Source organism: Chiloscyllium punctatum, chromosome 27 (assembly GCF_047496795.1).
Source record: "Chiloscyllium punctatum isolate Juve2018m chromosome 27, sChiPun1.3, whole genome shotgun sequence".
Classification (NCBI taxonomy): Eukaryota; Metazoa; Chordata; class Chondrichthyes; order Orectolobiformes; family Hemiscylliidae; genus Chiloscyllium; species Chiloscyllium punctatum.
This window is the reverse complement of record NC_092765.1, coordinates 66,670,977-66,690,614: the sequence shown is the minus strand read 5'-3', so window position 1 is coordinate 66,690,614 and position 19,638 is coordinate 66,670,977. Positions and strand designations below refer to the sequence as shown.

At 45.0% G+C, this 19,638-nt stretch overlaps 1 long non-coding RNA gene across 1 annotated transcript in view; it reads left to right on the top strand.

Moving 5' to 3' along the window:
* LOC140453721 (uncharacterized) overlaps window positions 1-16,950 on the top strand; it is a 42,995-nt gene extending 26,045 nt beyond the window's left edge. Inside the window, exons 3-4 of the long non-coding RNA XR_011952471.1 lie at window positions 8,609-8,736; window positions 16,455-16,950. This is a non-coding gene — a long non-coding RNA (uncharacterized lncRNA). The remainder of the gene's footprint in view (window positions 1-8,608; window positions 8,737-16,454) is intronic.
* Window positions 16,951-19,638: the final 2,688 nt, after the last annotated feature.

The window sequence follows — 19,638 nt, the reverse complement described above, 5'->3', positions numbered from 1 at the left end:
AAGCCCCACCACCCTCCAGTGCCCTTCTGGGGAACATGGCAGAGGAGAGAAGATTTGTAAAGTCCGAGCCATGTTACGGAGGTAGAATACTGGAAATTACAGATTTGATCTAATGTTTGTGGTGTGCAGATTATTGACGAGGACTCTAAAGAAAGGATTTATGACTACTTGGAAAGACATAGTTAAATTAGAGACAGCATGGGTTTGTGAGGGGCAGGTCATGTCTCACAAACCTCATTGAATTCTTTGAGGATATGACAGAATACCTTGATGGCTCATTCAGAAAAGAAGGATGATTGGGATACATGGAAATCTGTCTGTCTGGATACAGGATTGGTTGGCCCAGAGAAGACAGAGAGTGGCAGCAGATGGACAGTATTGAGCCTGGAACTCAGTGACCAAAGGTGTTCTGTAACAATCAGCTCTGGAACTCTGCTCTTTGTGATTTTTGTAAATGATGTGCATGTGGATGTTGGAGAGCGGGTTAGTAAGTTTGCCAATCACACCAAGGTTGGTGGAGTCATGGGTAATGTGGAGGGTTGTTGTAGGTTGCATTGGGACATTGACAGGACGCAGAGCTGGGCTTGAAGTGGCAGATGGAGTTCAATCTGGAAAAGTGTGAAGTGATTCATTCTGGAAGGTCGAACCTGAATATAGAATACATTTTTTAAAGGCAAAATACATGGCAATGTGGAGGAACAGAGAGATCATAGCGTCCATGTCCACAGATCCCTCAAAGTGGCCACGCACGTTGATAGGGTGCTAAAAGGTCATGTGTTGTGTTGGCTTTCCTAAGCAAGGGGATTGATTTCAAGAGCCGTGAGGTTTTACTGCATCTTCATAGCATCCTGGTGAGACCACACTTGGATTATTGTGTTCAGTGCTCGTCCCATCTTTACAGGAAGGGTGTGCAAGTTTTAGAGAGCATACATAGGGGATTTACCAGGATGCTGCCTGGAATGGAGGGCATTTTTATGGAGAAAGGTTGAGGGAGCTAAGGCTTTTTTCATTGGAGTGAAGAAGGGGTTGGGGTGACTTGGTAGAGGTCAACAATGTGATGAGAGGCATAGAGAGAGTGAATAGTCAGAGACTTTTTCCCCTATGGCATAAATGGCTATTACAAGGCGGCATAAGTTTATGGTGATTGGAGGATGGATAATAGGATAGAGATGGTAGGTGGTCGGATGGACTGCCAATGGTGGTAGTAAAATTAGACACATTCGGGACATTTAATAGACTCTTGGACAGACACATGGATAGTAGTAAAATGAAAGGTATGTAGGCTAGTTTGATCTTATAACCGGATAAAAGGTTGGCATAGCATCATGGCCGCAGGGTCTTGGGTTGAACTGTTCTGTGTTCTATGTTCTGTCTGGTAAACTGGGTAAAAAGCTCAGATCAATGTAAAAAGGATATGACATTCAGGAGGAGCTAGGGAACTGGATACGAAATGGGCTTTGTGGTAGGAGACAGAGGGTGATGGATGACATGTTGTTTTTCTGACCGGAGGCATGTGACTAGCGGTGTAGTGGGTCCAGGGTTGTTTGTCATTTGGATAAGTGGGTTGGATGGGAATATTAGTTTCCTGGTAAGTAAGGTTTTTGTGTGTCACTGAAATTGGTGCTAAAGTGGACAGTGAAGAAAATAATCTATGATACAACAGGATGACCAGTACTGCTGGGATAGTGGGCTGTAGAATAGCAGGTGGAGATTAATTAGATAAATGTGAAGTGTTCCATTTTGGTGAAACAAACCAGGGTGGGACTTGTACAGTTAATGTTTGGACCCTGGGCAGTGTTATCAATCAGTGACCCAGGGATGCAGGTACACAGTTCTTTGAGTGTGGTGTCACAGGTAGACAGGCTGGTGAAGCAGGCGTTCGGGATGGTTACCTTCATTGGGGAGAGCATTAAGAGTAAGAGTTGGGTGTCATGTTGTATCTGTAAAAGACATTGGTGGGGCCATCATAAAAATATTGTTGATCAGTAGGAAGAACTCATCTGGTTCACTTACTTCCTTTTAGCAAGGACATTAAATATTGTAACCTAGTCTGGCCAACATTTGACTCCAGACACACAGCAATATGGCTGACTCTGTTCTACCCTCTGCGTAATTAGCAGTGGGGTCAAAGAATGTTAGTCCATGCAGTGACAGACACATCCCATGAATGAATAAATAAAAATACATATATCCCTCCCTACCTCTGCAAACCCCTCCAGCTCCAACGATCCGTACTGGCTTTGTAACACCGTTGAGGCCCTGACCACTCTCTGTAACACTCTCAACACCTCCAGAACATTCACCTCTCCCTGTTCCTATCGTGGCATTAAACCATGACAATGATTCCCCTTCCCACAGCCCTCCTCCTGCGAGCAGACCCATTGTAATCTATTTAACATTTACTCCTAAAACACTCTCTAACTTCATGGTTTTAAGTACTTTATGTTGATTCTCTCAGCCTCATAATCTAGTATGAGGTTTGGTTTGTTTCACCAAAATGGAACACTTCACATTTATCTTTTGTCCTGAGTGCGGGACCAGTGGGGATTTCTTGCTGAGGTTTATACTGTTTCAATGGAATGTCTTTCTGTTGAGTGTTGTACACTGTTCCTTCAAATGTTTTCTGCTGTCCATTTACAGCCACATGCTTCAGTCTGTTTAGCCTGTTTACCTTGGTCAGTTCTCCTACACACATGTAATTGACGAGTTTTGTTTCTAGTTGCAGTTGTCCTCTGTGATTCACTTTAAAACTTTATATTTACTTAAACTGCACTTTATCACAATTCCCTGAAGGATCTCTCTCGGTGACATGACTCATTCAATAAGTTTCATCACACGGTCGCTCTGCGAGAGTTATGGCCCTAGCCAGTTGCACAATGTGTTTTTCAAAGAAATACTGAAAAGAATTAACCGAACTCTTCATCCAATATCAATGTTGACCGTGTGTTTGCTCCAGATTATACAAATATTGAAGTGTTCCAAAATTATCACAATGCCTTTGTTAAAAAATTCCAATGAGTCCCTGTGTAATGCAATGATGAGCAATGGAATACTGTTCAGTGGCTAAAACTGTTCTGTTGCTTGTGTCTTTGGCAATAGTAGCCAGAATTTATATTCAGACTGACTCTCCTTCATGATCTGCAGCCAAATGCTTTCTCTGTAATGCCTTTGTTATCCATTATTTTTAGCATTACCCATTTTGCCTGAGTTTCTACAAGATTGTGAATCATTGAATATTTTTGTTCACCCTGTATCCATGTCTCCCTGGTGTCTAAATCTCTTTTATCGCTGTGTCACAAATCCAGCTACCTTACTACAGCGACGTTGCCCATTAAAACCAAAACATAACTTACTCTTTCCCACAATTTTCTGTCACAAATCTATTCGCTGATGTAAAATTTTAGTTCAACTCTGTGCCTTCCTGTTCCTTTCTGCTTGTCTTCAGTCCCCTCCCATGCTGTTCCATTGTTTCACCTCTTATCTTTGGATTTGGAAAATTCCTTTCACCTGAACCCTGTCCCAGCATCCTCTCTGTCAGTTTAAAGTCCTGTCCATAAACCTACTGACATGATCAGCCAGGACCCTGGTCCCAGCACGGTTCCAGTGGGACCATCCTAATGGATTATTTATTAAATCAGATATGGGATGTGGTGTCTCTATCTGACCAGCCTTTCTTGCCTAGAACTGAGTAACTGGCTCGACCTTTGAAGAGGGTAATTGGGAGGCAAATACTTTGCTGTGGCTATGTCGTGCAGACCACGTGAAGATGGCCAGATGTTCTTCTCTTAATGACATAGCAGCCTGGGATACATTTTATTGGGCATTGGGAATTTCTCCACTTTTTTGCCTGTGAAAATATTTAATTCCTCCTCCTTATTGATCTTAACATGTTCTAGAGCCTCAGCATCCCAACTGAAATCCCCAGCTACAATGCCTTTCTCCTGTGTGAATACAGATGGGAAGTATTCATTGAAGACCTCACCTGCTTCCTCTGGCTCCATGCACAGATTGTCCCTTTGGTTTCTCACAGGCCTTCTTCTTTCGCTGGGAATCCTCTTACTCTCAGGAGGCCGATAAAATACCTGTGGCTTTTCCACAATCGTATCTGCCAAATATATTTCATGACCATTGTTTGTCCCTCATTTTCCCCAACCCCTTGCACTCTCTATACTTGTGAAGGGCTTCACCTGATTTTATTGCACTGTATTTTCTTTATCAACTCACGATATTACTTGATCAGTATTCTCTGGATTTGCTGCCTTTACTATCCACTCTACAAGGAGCACGCTGGGCCTGCGTTCTCACTGCATCACTTTAAAATGCACCACTTTCCTAATATGGACCCAACTGCAGGGAGTTCCTCCCTGTCTCTGTTTGCCAGATCCTCTCTAATCATTGTGATATTGATAGGAGGCACAGTTGTGAGGGGGACAGACAGGAGACTGTGTGGCTGCAGAAGAGACTCAAGGATGGTGTGCTGCCTCCCAGGTACCAGGGTCAAGGAAGTCTCCCAGGTACCAGGGTCAAGGAAGTCTCTGAGTCGTTATTGAACATTATGAAGGGGGACGGTGAACATCCAGAGGTCATTGTGCACATCGGTCCACATGACAGAGTTGACAAAGGGATGGGGTCCTGTGAAATGTGTACAGGGAGTCAGGTGAGAAGTTTAAAAAGCAGGATATTGACTTCAATGATCTAGAGATTACTACCAGTGCCAAATGCCAGTGAGGATAGAAATAGAAAGGTAGGCCGGATGGATGTGTGGCTGAGGAGCTGGTATTGCGGCAGGGTTTTCAGTTCTTGGGTCATTGGGATCTCTTCTGGGGTAGAGGGGACCTGTACAAATGAGATGGTTTGCATTTGAAGTAAAGGGGCGCAATGATCCCAGGCAGGAGATTTGCTAGCGTTACCCAGGTGGATTTAAACTAGTTTGGCAGGGGGTTGAGACTCTGAGTGAGAGAGGGACCATCGAAAAGTCAGGGAAATACATCAGCCATCAGGAGCAAGTTACCTATTCAGGATATCCAGGGGCACAGTCGAGGGAGGGAAAAGACATCTGGTTTAAAGGGCATTTATTTCAACACACGAGGCCTGACTGGTAAGGCAGACGAGCTCAGAGCATGGATTAGCTCTGGGGACTGGGATATTATCCCCATAATGGAAACATGGCTGAGAGAAGGGCAGGACCGGCAGCTCAGTGTTCCCAGTCAAAGAAACTACAGGCGTGACAGAAGGGCAAGTAAGTGAGGAGGGGGAGTTGCCCTTTTGATTAGGAAGGACATAACAACTGTGCATCAAGACAATTCTGTTAAGCAGTAATCAAATGAGGCCATAAATATAAAAGTTAGAAACAAAGAGGGGATGGTCAGTCTGCTGGGATCATGTTCTAGACCCTCATAGAACAGCGGGTACGAGAGGAGCAAATATGTAGTTAGTTTGCAGTTACCTATAAAAATAATAGAGTATTATTGGATGGAGATTTTGACTTTCCCTGGATTGACTGTGTCACCCAGAGCGTAAAAGACCAGTACTGGGTGGAATTTGTAAAATGTATCCAAGAAAGTTTCCTAAACCAAGATATAGATGGAACTACGCTACTCAGGCGGGTGCAACACTGGGCCTGTCATCAGAAAACGAGGTCAGGCAAGTGACTGAAGTATCAGTCGGAAAGCACATTGCGTCCAGTCACCACAACTGTCTTTGTTTTAACATAGTTGTGGAAAAAGATCAGACAGGTTGACAGATTTAGGTCTTATACAGGAACTGGGCCAATATTGGGACCATTCAGCAGGATTGAGCAGGGGTTGATTGGGTGAAGGTAAAACTCACACAACACCAGGCTATAGTCCAGATGGTTTACAGAGGAACCTCGATTATATGAACGAGGTGGACGGGCACTATTTCGTTCGGATAATTGATTATTCGGTTAATCCATTCAATGCCTTTCCTCTGGGTCTCGGAGTTTTCAGTCCAGTCTGCTCCCTGTTCAGGTGACTAGGCAGCAGCAAGCCATGAGTGAGCCCCCACACCCTGTCAGATCCCAAAAACTCCGCTAGCCTCCAAAGGCATTCAACACCGCCCCCACCTGCCTCTCAACGTCCCCCCCTAAACTGACCCAACAGCGAATCCTGCCCCCAAAACCGTCCGACACCACCCTCCACCCAACACCTGCCCCCACTTCCCAGACACGTCCGACATCACACTCAGCCCGTCCCCAAACACGTTCAACACCGGCCCCGACGACCACACTCAACGACCAATTCATGTCCACGCCCATGCCCCCGTAAGTGTTACCTAGGTAAGTGGATAGTGAAGAAGGTGTTTGGTATTCTTTCCTTTATTGGTCAGAGCATTGATTATAGGAGTTTGGAGGTCATGTTGCAGCTGTACAGCACATTGGTTAGGGCACTTTTTGAATATTGCATTCAGTTCTGATCTTTTTCCTATTTGAAGGATGTTCTGAATCTTGAAAGTGTTTAAAAAAGTTTTTCAAGGATGTTGTCAGGGTTGGAGGATTTGAGCTGCCAGGAGAGGCTGAAACGACTGAGACTGTTTTCCCTGGAGCGTCAGAGGCTAAGGGGTGACATTCTTGAGGTTTATAAGATCATGAGGGGCATGGATAGGATAAACTGACAACGTCTTTTCCCTGGGGTAGTGGAGACCAGAAATGGAGGGTGTAGTTTTGGGGTGAGAGATGAAAGATTTAAAAGGGACTTAAGGGGCAACCTTTTCACGCAGAGTGTGGTTCTGTATGGAATGTACTGCCAGAGGAAGTGATGGAGGCTGGTACAATCGCAGCATTCAAAAGGCATCTGGATTGGTATATGAATAAAAGCGGTTTATTGGGATAAGGGCCAAGTGCTGGCAGATGGGACGAGATTAGGAAAGGATATCTGGTCGGCGTGGACGAGTTGGACCGAAGGGTCAGTTTATGTGCTGTACGTCTCTAGCTCTCTCTGGCTATAAATGTTTTCCACTGTTCATTTACAACCTGACATTTCAGTCTGTTTCCCCTGTTTGCCTTGGTCAGTTCTCTCTCAAAATCGTATAATAGGCTTTGTTACTGATGCTCGGGTGTGATTTATGGTCACTTTAAAATGTCATAATCTCTTTGAATTCTGGTATAATTTCTTGGAGGATCTCGGTGTGATATTACTCATTCACTCAGCTTCATCACCCAACAGTCGATCTGAGATAGTTATATTCCTAGCCATTTGCACAATGTGTTATTCGAGGAAGTACTGACAAAAACATTCAAGGGGGATCTCGGATAATATCACTCTTGCCAATGTGTTTGTCCCGGATTATACAAAGATTGAAGTCTCCAAAATTATCACACCACCTTTGCTACAATTTCTAATGAATTCCTGTTTAATGCAGGAATGAGCAATGAAATACTGCAAGGCAGCATAAAAAACTGTTCTCCTGCTTGTGGTTTTGACAAATGGCACCCAGAATTTGCATTCAGGCTGATTCAGCTGCATAATCTGAGACTAAATGCCTTCTCTGTGATACCTTTGTTATCCATTAGTGTAAGGGTTCCCATCTTGCTTTTCCATTCTGCCTGAGATCCTGTAAGGTTGTTTACTGTTGAATATTTATGTTCCACCTTTTGTTCAAACTGTAATCACGTCTGCCTGGTGACTAAGTCTCATTTTTCTCTGTGTCACAAGTCTATTACCTTATTGTAGATACTATGTCCATTCGAAAAAAAAGCAGCATTAATATTTCCTCTTCCCCACAATGTCCTGTCACAAACCGATTCATTAATGTACAGTTTTAGTTAAACTCTGTCCCTTCCTGTTCTTTTCTGCTTGTCTTCAGCCACATTCCCATGCTGTTCCGAGGCTTCACATTTTCTCTTTGGATTTGGAAAGCTCCTTTCATCTGAACTATGTCCCTACACCCTCCATGTCAGTTTAAAGCCCTGTCCATAAACCTACCGACATGATCGGCTAGGACACTGCTCCCAGCAGTGTTGATTTTAAATCACTCATGGGATGTTGCTGTCTCTGGCTGGCCAGCATCGCATGCCTACCCTGACCAGCCTTAGAGCTGAGTGGCTTGCCACATCATTACAGTGGGCATCTGAGCGTCAATTCCATTTCTCTGGGTCCGAATTCATATATAGGCCAGACTGGAAGCCTATAACAGATTTGCTTACTGAAAGGGTATTATTAAGCGGTTAGATGTGTATCCCTGACTTTGGTATTAAATTCTGGATGAACAGTCTAGTGAGAGTAACACGAGACCATTGCCTGGTCCACTGATAGCTCCCTTATCCCTGAGTACTGATCCCAGTGCACCTTCTTCCTGACCGAGATTTGATCCTGATACCTTCAGCACTCTGGTGATATCGCACAGTCTCTCCCCATGTGGTATCTGTCACTGTGAGGTTCTAATTGCTGCCCGTGGCTGCACCTTTTGTAGTTACTCCAGATCCTGAGCCAACAGAATTCTCCACTCCAGGGAGACGCAGCAGCAGCACAGGCCAGGGATGGAGACTGGGATTTTCCAGATCCCTGTGGGACTCAGTGCCATTCTCCATGTGTAACCCTCACTGCATCAGTCTAATTTCCCATTCTGTCTGTTTCTCTATCTCCTGTAGATACTCAGGATGCTCTTGACTCAGCAGAATTCCCAATTCCTGTCTCGTCCATCACCACACTGAAGACAGTCGGTCATCCAAAGAGATGGAGAGTGAGATCTGCAGCTTTCAGTAAATCCTGCAGGGAGGTAAGATCACTCACAGTGAACAGAGCAGAGTATATTGAAGGGATCGAACTTTGGTCCAGAAGAGATGACACAGATACAGTGTTGAAGGGTAAACACAGAGCATGATGGTCCCAGGCTCAAACTCCACCTCATGTTAATTTACATCTCTACTGCACTGAGCCTTCCTATGTTAATACCGTAAGTTGACAGTTATCAATCCAGGCCTGTGCTGTCTTAGTGAGGATCAGGACAACAGAGGGGAAAGCAGGCCTCCCTTTAAGAGATGGTATTGAAACCTGGGATCTTTCGGTTCTATATTCTCCCTCTCACACTGTCTCTTGTCATGTGATAGAGTCATACAGCAAGGAAACATGTCTTTCTGTCCAACCTTTTTTGTGTCAATGTCTTGAATGCTTGTAATTCCCAGAAATTTTCCTATTTCTGTAACCTCCACCCCTCCCAAATTGCCACTATATATTTGAAAACTGTTCCAATGCTGACGACTTTCTCTATGTTTAAATTGGTCCAATGTCGATAACATGCCCAATCTCAATAATCTCATCCTGCACTCAGTACAATAATCCCTATTTCTGTATTTTTGCACAATACTTACAGTAACCCCGTCTCTGTAAAATTCACCAGCCTGGAGCAAAATACCCACCTGTGTACTTTCCTCAAGTCTCAAGAAAACATGATATCACTGTAACCTTCTGCAGGTCCGATCACATTCCTGCCTCCTGGCCTATAGCACCACACGACCACAGTAACCTTCTCCCATCCCTACCGACCTCCTTACCCATATGAACACCTCCAGACCCTTTTCAAGCCACAGCAGCACTCCACATCTCTGTTTGCTCGTCCACTCCCTCCAGTCCTCCCTGCACCTCAAACACTCTCTCTTTGTGTAATTCTGCAAGTTAGGCAGCACGGTGGCTCAGTGGTGAGCAATGGTGCCTCACAGTGCCAGGGACCCAGGTTCGATTCCAGCGTTAGGTGACTGTCTGTCTGTGTGGAGTTTGCACCTTCTCCCTGTGTCTGCGTGGGTTTGCTCCAGGTGTTCCAGTTTCCTCCCAAAGTCCAAAGATGTGCAGGTCAGGTGAATCGGCCATGCTAAATTGTCCATAGTGTTAGGTGCATTGTCGGAGAGAAGTGGGTCTGGGTGGGTTACTCTTTGGAGAGTTGGTGTGGACTTGTTGGGCCGAAGTACCTGTTCTCATGCTGTAGGGAATCTAATCTAAACTCTCCCTCTGCGTTCCATATTACTGCCCCTAAATATATCCATCTATCCATAATCAGCCCCAACCCCTTCAAATCTCCGTGTTTCTGTGAACTCCCACAGCTCCAACATCCCTCCTTAACTGAATAACCTTTTCCAGTCCTGAAACACTCTGAAAATGTGGACATCCTACAAACCTCCCTTTCTGCATCATCCTCTCAGGTCCCTGTAAAACCCCGATCTGTGGAACCTGCTCCCGATCAGTTTCTGCAGGACTTACTATCTATGTAACTTTCTCCCGTCGCTATCACCCGCCCTGTCAATTGAAGCTCCTCCGGTCCCCCCACCAATCTAATCATCTTCATAACCTTCTCCAGCTGTTACACCCCTAACTGTGTAAACGTTACACTCCCCTACAATCATCCCTAAAACAGAAACCTCCTCCAGTGTCTGCAATACTCCCTATCTGTGTTTGTTTCTCCAGGATCTATTGCTGATCCTGTCTCTGTAAGCTCTGACAGATTGTACAGCTTGCCGGTCCATATAATTTCCAGAACCTCAGCATCTGACATCAACAAAAGTCTTCATTAACTACAGCCTTCCATATCTCTGTACATTCCTCAATTCTATACAACTCTCTTTATCTCTGTAAGAAGCACAATTCCATAAAATACCCCATGCCTGCGTAAACTGACCCAATCCGACAGTGAGAAGCCTCACTGTCCTTTTGATCACCTGTTGTCCCTTCAGATTTCCCTGTATCTTCCCTGACTCCATTGAATACAGCTCATCTCATGTTATAACTCCTCTAACTCATATGTTACTCCCCATCTCTGTGATATTCTTCAGTTACTGCAATTCTCATTCTTTATCCCCAGAGCTTCCAATCCCCCTGATCGATGTAAGGTTTTGATCACTTGCAGCAGGTTTAAAACCTGTAGGAGCCTCCAACTCCTCAATGCATCCTGTCGCTGTAACCTCCTCAAATACTACAGCTCACTGTCTTTGTAATATCTTCCAGTATCTGCAACCCTGTCAATTTTTGTAACCGACTCCAGAAAAGCACTCCACATCTCTGTGTAACTGATGGGAATGCTGCAAACTTGCCTTCACAGTCCTCACCAGCTCTCTGAACTCCTGCAACTCTCAGTATCTCTGGATCCTCCAACCCCTACACTTCTCCCTGGCTGTGTGAACTGATCCAGCCCATTCAACCCTCCCTATCTCACTCACTCCTGAGCTCCACTGTTGTCCATGTCATGTAATTCCCAGCACCAACAACTCTCCCAGTCTCTATAAACTCCTGCAGCTCCAATTACCACCCCTACCTCTGTACTCTCCAGTCCCTCCAATCCTCCCTTTCTCTATAAACTCCTGCAGCTCCAACTACCACCCCAATCCGTGTAATCTCCAGTCCCTCCAATCCTCCCTTTCTCTGTAAACTCCTGTAGCTCCAAATACCACCCCATCTGTCTACTCTCCCTTTTTCTAAAAACTTCTGCAGCTCCAACTACTACTGTGTAATCTCTAGTCCCTATATTCCACTGGATCTCTGTAAATGCTTCAGAACTGATAATCCTGTAACTCCACTTGACATCTTTCAGCCCGACAACCAACTGATCTCTAACCACCAATCGTGATCTCAAACCACCGAACTCTGTAACACCCTCCATTCTCTACAGCCCAGCTTTTCTCTGTTAGCTTCTCTGGTAATTGTATTCCCCTTCATCTACGGTTACAGATCCTTGGTCAGGGAAGCAATGTCTCAGTACCGAATCTGTAAGAGCACAAGAATCTTTGGTGTATCAATAAATTTGCCTCATTTTCTAAATTTTAACAACTACAAGTTCAACCTTCTCCACCTCTTCTCATCAATATCCCTCCATTGTGAAGATCAGCCTGGTGAACCTTCTCTGGGCTGCCTCCAATGCAAGGGCATTTTCCTTCCAGATATGGGACCAAATCTGTTCACAGTATTCTCAGTGTGGACTGACAGGAGTCCACTATATTTATTACAAGCCTTCCCTATTTTTATTCTCTATTCCCATTGAAATCAATGCCAGCATTCCGTTTACATTCTCTATGTCATGTTGGCCCTGTATGCTACCTTTCTGAGATTTATACACAAGGAATCCCACGTTACTCCATGGTGTAGCTTTCTGCAGTTTATCTGAAACCAAGAGATGACAGCAATAATCAGGAAAGTGCTGGAATGTATGGTAAACGATATGCCAGAAATGCTAACTGCACACTTAGAAACCTATGGAATAAGCGCAGTCCATAAGACCATCATGTATAGGGGTAGAATTAGGCCATTCGGTCCATCAGGTCTATTCCACTATTCGATTATGGATGAATTGTTTCTCAACCCCATTCTCTCACTCCCTGTAACACTTGATCTCCTTATTCATTCAGTACCTGCTTATCTCTGAGTTAGATACACTGAAACACTAAGCATCCACACCTCCAACGGCAGTGAGTTCCACAGGTCCATCACCCTCTGGCTGAATACATTCCTCCACTTCTCCATTCTGAAGGGTCATTCCTTCACTCTAACGCTGTGGCCTTGACCTCTAGTCTCTCCTACAAGTGGAAACATCCTCCCCACGTCCACTCCATCCAGCCCCTCTGTATTCTGTAAGTTTGAATGGGATTCTACCGTCGCCTCTGAAGCTTCATCAAGTGCAGATCCAGAGACTTCACCTGCTCCTTATACGACACGAATTTCATCCCTGAAATCTTTCTTGGAAACCCATTTCTCATACCCCTTCACATCCTCTGTCCAGACTCTGAATGTATAACGTGTAGTGTGTAGTCCCAACAATGACACCTGCGGAGCCCTCCCCATCGTCAGATCCCATCGTGACAAAGACCCTTTCCTTCACACTCTCTGCCTTGTGCCAGTCAGGCAAATCCTCTATCCATGCTCAGCATGTTGTTCTGAAACGGAAATTTCATTTCACACCCACTGCTGGATTTATTTTTCTGTCTGACTGTAAACAGCAGAGTTTCACCATTACCTTCCCATCTGTAATTCCCTGAAGAAGGTGGTGGGGAGCTGCCTTCCTGACCCTCTGCAGTCGTTTGGGTGTAGGGACAGACACAGTGCTGGGAGGATGGAGCGTGCCATGGAGCGCACGTTGGAAATGCTGATGTTCCCGTGCATAGGGAACTCCTATCCTTCCATGGTATAGAGATTCCGGGTTTGTGAAGTACTGTTGAACGGGCCTGCCTGAGTGACCTCAGTGCTGCTTGTAGATCTTTTATTCCATCAGTCATTCATGAACATGAGCTTTGATGGATGAGCCAGCATTTATTTGGACTTGTCCCTGAGAAGGTAGTAGTGAGCTGCCTTCCTGAGCCCCTGCACCAGCCGTTGGAACTACGGCTACAACACTTCTAATGTCTGTAACTGCACACAGACAAGGCACCTCTCTCTGTATATGTGACATCCTCCCCGCCATATAAATCTGACAGTTCCTCACAATATCTCACCTCCTCCATTCCCATCTGTGCCTGAGATCAGTAAAATCTCTAAATTGTTGTTTAAACTTCTGGTCACCCAAAGTTTCTCCCTTTTAAAATTTGTAACCCCTTCAGTTTCTGTTACTCTCCATATAACTGCAATCAATGATAGCATAGGTTCCCTTCCAAAATCTCAATAATTACAATGGTTGCGTGTGCTAAATTGGCAATTTTCTTCCTACTTATACATCTCAGTTCTTCCAACTCCTACAATCCCACTATTTCGAATGCTCCCATTCTCTGCATCTCCTCATGTCCTGGGAGTACTTGAAAACCACCAGTGTCACAAAGTTATTCCCCCCAGTTACTGCAAGTCTTCTAACTCTCTAACATCCAACAGTCTCCAGTACCATACGCGACTTGCTGGCTCTCGATTTGCATTTGTTGAAGTCTACGTATCTTGTAAGCAACTCAGAAAAAAGCCCTCTAGACTCTACAAAGCTCCGTCATGAACAAGCCACTATCTCTCTATTTCCTTTGCCTTCTTCAGTGTCTGCAACTCTCGCTGTATCTGCCAGTAACGTTCTTTAGTTACTGCAGGTCTGCCTAGCTCCCCAGATAGCCTGTTCCATCCCATACAACTAGCTCAATCACTGTAACACCCGCTGCTCTGTCTAATCCCCCTCTTTCCCACTGTCTTCCAGGCACAACAGCGATCCTGTAAGAGAGCAGTGCGAAATGGGATGTTATAAATCTCAGCTGAAGCTTGAGGCCTACCATTTCATGGGAGTCACAAAGGGAGAGAACCTGAGAGAACAGCACATAGCGGGAGAATATTAATCAGTAGCGAGGATTGGGGTTGACTAGGACTTGGAGTTGGAGAAGCAGCAGAGCAGGAGGCTCGAAATCAGCACCGAGTCACAGAGGGAGTGACCATGTGAGGGGGCAACTTGGAGCAGGGGCATGAGGCTCACTCACATTTGGGAGCTACAGAGGCAGCAAAATGGGAGGATATAAATCAGCACTGAGAATCGAGGCCTAGTCGTACCTGTGAGTCACAGAGACGGTGACCCTGTGAGGGAGCAAAGTAGAGTGGGAGTTGAAGCATTACACGAACCTGGGAGTCACAAGGATGGTGACCATGTGAGGGAGCAGAGTGGAGTGGGAGCTGGAGGATTACATGTACCTGGGAGTCACAGAGACGGTGAACTTGTGAGGGAGCAGAGTGCAGAGGGAGCTGGAGGATTACACGTATCTGGGAGTCACAGAGACGGTGACCCTGTGAGGGAGCAGAGTGGTATGGGAGCTGGAGGATTACATATAACTGGGAGTCACAGAGATAACTTTCAGCTGCTGGGACCTGCCTGCACTGAGTTTGGAACAAGTGCAAGAACCATCGCAGAAAAGGCTGTAAGTTAATTGGCTGATAAATACACCGTTATTAACGACTGTCAGTCAATTGCTGTAAGTCAGCAAAGTTATTTTTTCAATTTCTGAAGTAAGGATTGATCTCAGACATAAGAGAGGATGTGAAATTCTGAGCCAATATAGTGAATTACCCTCAGTAAGCCACAGTGGAATAAGGGATTAACCATATTGTTATTCCCGGATGTCAACTTCATTCTAACTAATTCATTAAGTTACTCGTGACATGTTGCATTTTTCGACATTGCAAGACAAGTTTGTCACATGGTAAATGTGTTCTGTTACATTGGGAAGTCATAGTCACTGCTAATGTCCTAGATGAACACTGAGTCTTGCAGATCAGACAGTGCTAGAGACTTTGTGATGTTGAGAGTTATGGGGATAGCACACGCACAGAGCAGATCACCCTGCAGCCATGACAGCCTGGAATAAAGAAGGGAATGGGGGATTAGGCAATCGAAGAGAAACAGTCAGTGAATACAGGAATACCCTGATATCTCCCTCCCAATTCAGTTTCCCAGTTTGGAAGCTGATGAAGGTGTGGCCTGCTCAGTGGAGGACAGTCAGAGCCATGTCTGTGGCACCACAAGCAGCCTGACTGTACAGGAGGGGAGGGAGAATAAAGGAGGAGCAATAGGCACAGGGGAGGCAGGAAAGTGAAGAAGGTGTCAGCGTGTCTGTAATTCCAGGATAGTGGGGTCAAGAATGTCACTGTGTCTGGAGGACTTTCGTCTGGGGGACAGTGAGCAGTCAAAGGTCACGTCCATGTTGGTAGGAATGACCTGGGTAGGAAGCGTGAAGTTATCTGGTAATCAGAATTTAGCGAGCTCGGTGGATGGTTAGCAAGCAGGTCCGCAAATGTAGCAAGCCCTTGGTCACTGACAGTGCTGTGTCCAAGTGGCAACAGAACTCAGAGTTTTAGGTAGATGAGAGTGTGACTGAAACGATGGTGCAGCAGGAAGGGCTTCAGATTCCTATGACATTGGGACTGTTTCTGGGGAAGGCAGCAACTGTACAAGCTGGATGGGCTAACGTGACAAAGCTGGGACTGAATACCTTACGGGGTGTTTGGGAGGGATTGAAAATAACTTGGCCTGTGCTTAGGATCCATAAAGGAAAGTAGAGGAGACTACCAGGATTCTCAAAATACAGGGAGATGCCGTTGGTACTCATTTGCTACAACAATTTTAAGAGTGGAAGATGGAGTAAGAAAGAAAGCCTTAATCTGAGGTTCTCTGCATCGACGTGAATACTCGGAGTGTGCAGAATTACAGATGCAGATAGGCGTGTGGAAATTTGACTCAAAGAATGGCAGGATTGGGTGTGAAATATTGATGATAAAGAATTCCAAAATGATAGAAGGCAAGGGAAAGGATGAAGGGAGAAGTACTGGTTTAGATTAGCATTACTTAAGGAGTCCAAGAGAAAGATGATCCGTCCAAGGACAGAATTAATTTGGCTGGAGTTACAGAACATAACGTATACAATGTGGTACAGTCTGTTCGCCAGCAACCAAAGAAATGATGGAGAGAATAAATATTCAGGCGCGTTTGAGAGCCATGACAATACTACAGATTAATTATACTGAGAAACTTAAATTATCCAGATATTAACTGCGTCATTGGTGTTGCAGGGTCACGAGGTTCGAGTATTCCTTGATAACATGGAGGAGAGCTTACTGCAGGAGTATGTGTCCAGCCCAAGACAGCATGTACTGTCGGACCTGGTCCTTGGGAAAGAGGTGAGGAAAGTGGATCCAGTGTCAGTAGGGGAAGAGATTGGGGGCACAGCGATCATTTTATTGTAAATTTCAGGATGATGGTAGAGAATGATATACAGTAATTGAGAGTGAGAAACATTATTTTGCAGAGCAGCCTTCAATGGGGCAAGAATGAAGCTGGGAAGGTTTGACTGGAACACCAATTTGGTCAGAAAATGATAAACTGAACCATGGCTCCCTGCAAAGAGGAGATGGCTTGGGCCCAATCGAGGAATGATCCCTCAGATAGGAACGGCAGGATAAACAACCCCAATGCTCCCTCGGTGACAGTGAAGAACAATAGAGTTCGTGTCAGATGGAGAATTGAATTGGGAGCCACGAAGAATGCTGGAGGTTTAGAGGGGAGATGGTAGAGCAGAGCGGGATTATATGAAAACTGAAAGTCACCATAGATCTGTCTCAGAATCCCCCTGTGAGCCCCTCATAATGAGCGTGTTAAAATATGGAGTAAGGCTGCATCAAAATTAGAAAAAAGGATTTATACCTGGAAAAAAGATCTCCACAAAATACACTTAAGATGCACTCAGATGCGTTATAGCTGCATGTTTGACTGAAACATTCAGGAGGCGAATGGATAATTTCTAAAACAAAACAAACGTGAGGATGTGAGTGAAGGAGAAGAAAATTACTCAGCAGAGTTCAGTTGAAGAGCTGGGATAGCCATGTTCGGCCATATGACACCCTTCTGTGCCAAAGGCGTCTGTGTGATGTGTTGAGAGTCCTCCAAATCCATAAACATCCCGTCTTTGTAACCTCGCCGATCCTGTATGACACATCCTAATCTCTGCAATCTCCATCAGCCAATGTTGCCCTCCTTATCTCTGTAACTCATACAGGCCATATAAACCTTCTTTCTCTGGAATCTCCTCCAGTCCCGAAACTTTCCTCTCTATAATATATTTCTCAAGTCTTTACAGATCTTCCCTTCTCTGCAACTACTCTGATCCATAGAAACCTAATCTTTCCAATCTCCTCCAATCCATACAACAATCAGCGTTACTTACCCCCATCCTGCACTGACAGATTGCAGTATCTTCATAAACTCCAGCCACTACAGTATTCATTATATTTCCAACGTCCTCCAGCACTGCCAACTCTGCCCATCTATTTTCTTAGCTACAGTCCCTACAATTTTCCCTGTTGTCTAATCTACTCCAATGCCTAACAACCTGTGTAACATCCTCGAGTACCGACCAGGCTCCTGATTTTTTAACCACCTTCTGCCACGACACAGCTCACTGTCCCTGCAACTTCCAGATTCTAAACCGTCCTGATCTGTGAAAATTTCCCCAGCCCTCCCTCTCTCTGTAATATCTACCAGATGTTAAAACTGCAATAATCCACAGAGGCTGGTATCCTGTTACCAAATCCCCTTTTATTTGTCCATGCATGATCCATGGCACTGACCCACGCTCGCTCAGAGCTGGCTCTAATATTGAACAGAGCCCCGATGCTTCTGTTTATTTCTGAGCCAGGATTCCCTGATTAGAGCGGGTTAACAGACCCAATCAGGTGACACGTAAAATGAGGTTTACCTGACTGACCTCGTTCCAATCGCTATAAAAACACTTCACGTATCTCTAACGTTCATGAACACCTACAAATCCCCTAATCTCTGAAACCTCCCCCAGTTTCGACAATGCTGTCTCTGTAAATTTCCCCAAGGACAGTCCTGTACCTTTTCAGTCGATCCTCCTGTTATCATTCTCCTGCAGGACCAATACAAGCTCTGCTCTTTTTTTTCTGTTTTCTACAAACTCTCGGTCTCAATGTTCTCAACTCTGAACGTCTCTTACGAATCACTAACTGGTTCCAAAGACACAGTCTGCTGTTTGTGTGTGACCTTCTCCATAAGGAGGAAGGGGGTTTGAAGCAGGGAGCTTCATAAGGGCATGGAGCCCTTCACACAAATAGGAATATTTGTAGAAACTCGTGGGTTTACAGAGGCGGGAAGGGTCATGGAACATGAAGGATGTTTCAGAGACTGGCAGTTTGTCGGCACATTGGACAGAAGTTTTATTTCTGGAGCCGAGAGATAAAGAGAAATAAATCATGTGCGAAATTGTCCAGGTAACATTTTCATCAGGTGTCGGGGAGGGTTTCTCTCTACAAGGCTCTTGTAGCCTGAATATTGATGTGGCTGCTCCAGCTCCATTTTTAAAACCTGAAACTACTATTGTCTTTGTAATCTCCTTCAGCCTTTAGAACAACCCATATCCCTGCAATATCCCATAACCTTCACACTCTTTCCTATGTCTGTTACCTCCTCTGGACCCTACAGCTATCCTGGACTTCGCACTTGCTGCCATCCCTGAATTCCCTCCTAAAGTTTCAACAAGGCCAATGAAATGGTAGCTTTAAACATCATGAACCAGGTCAGATGGGGCTGCCATTATGGAGACGTGGCTGCAGTGTGACAACGACTCAGAACTGGATATATCAAAGGGGTTTAACCATTTACACAGGAAGGATATAAAGGCTAAAACAGGGAAGTGCACTGTGTATAAAGATTGGGATCAGTAGTATTGTGATGCTAATCAATTCACATACTGCTCCTCCCTGCTTTCTACCCTCATTCCTGTGTATTGATCCTATCAGATATTGGTAACCCTTGAAAACTTCTTAAAATAGTACAGGATAGAGGAAATCACTCTGCACACTGTCTACATTGGACAAAATGTAATGTTATTTTTAAAGCCCTAGTTCTGCCTCCCCAGAGACGATAGGCCTTCAGGTGCAGCTTCCGGCACCTTTTTAAAATGGTTTGAGAGTTTCTACCTCTACTCCACTTCCATGTGTGACTCCCAGATCTCGGCCATACTCTGGGTGAAATAACAACCTTCCTCAGCACTTTGCTAATATTTCAACCAATTACATTTTATATTCACTGTTGGTAACGCAATTCTTCAACAGGAGCAAGATGTTCTCTCCTTTTTGACCCAGGCTCATGGCAATATGTGCACCCCAATCAAATCTCCTCTCAGCATCCTCAATTCCCCTATCTTTCCCCATATCTGCACTTCCACTGTCACAGGGT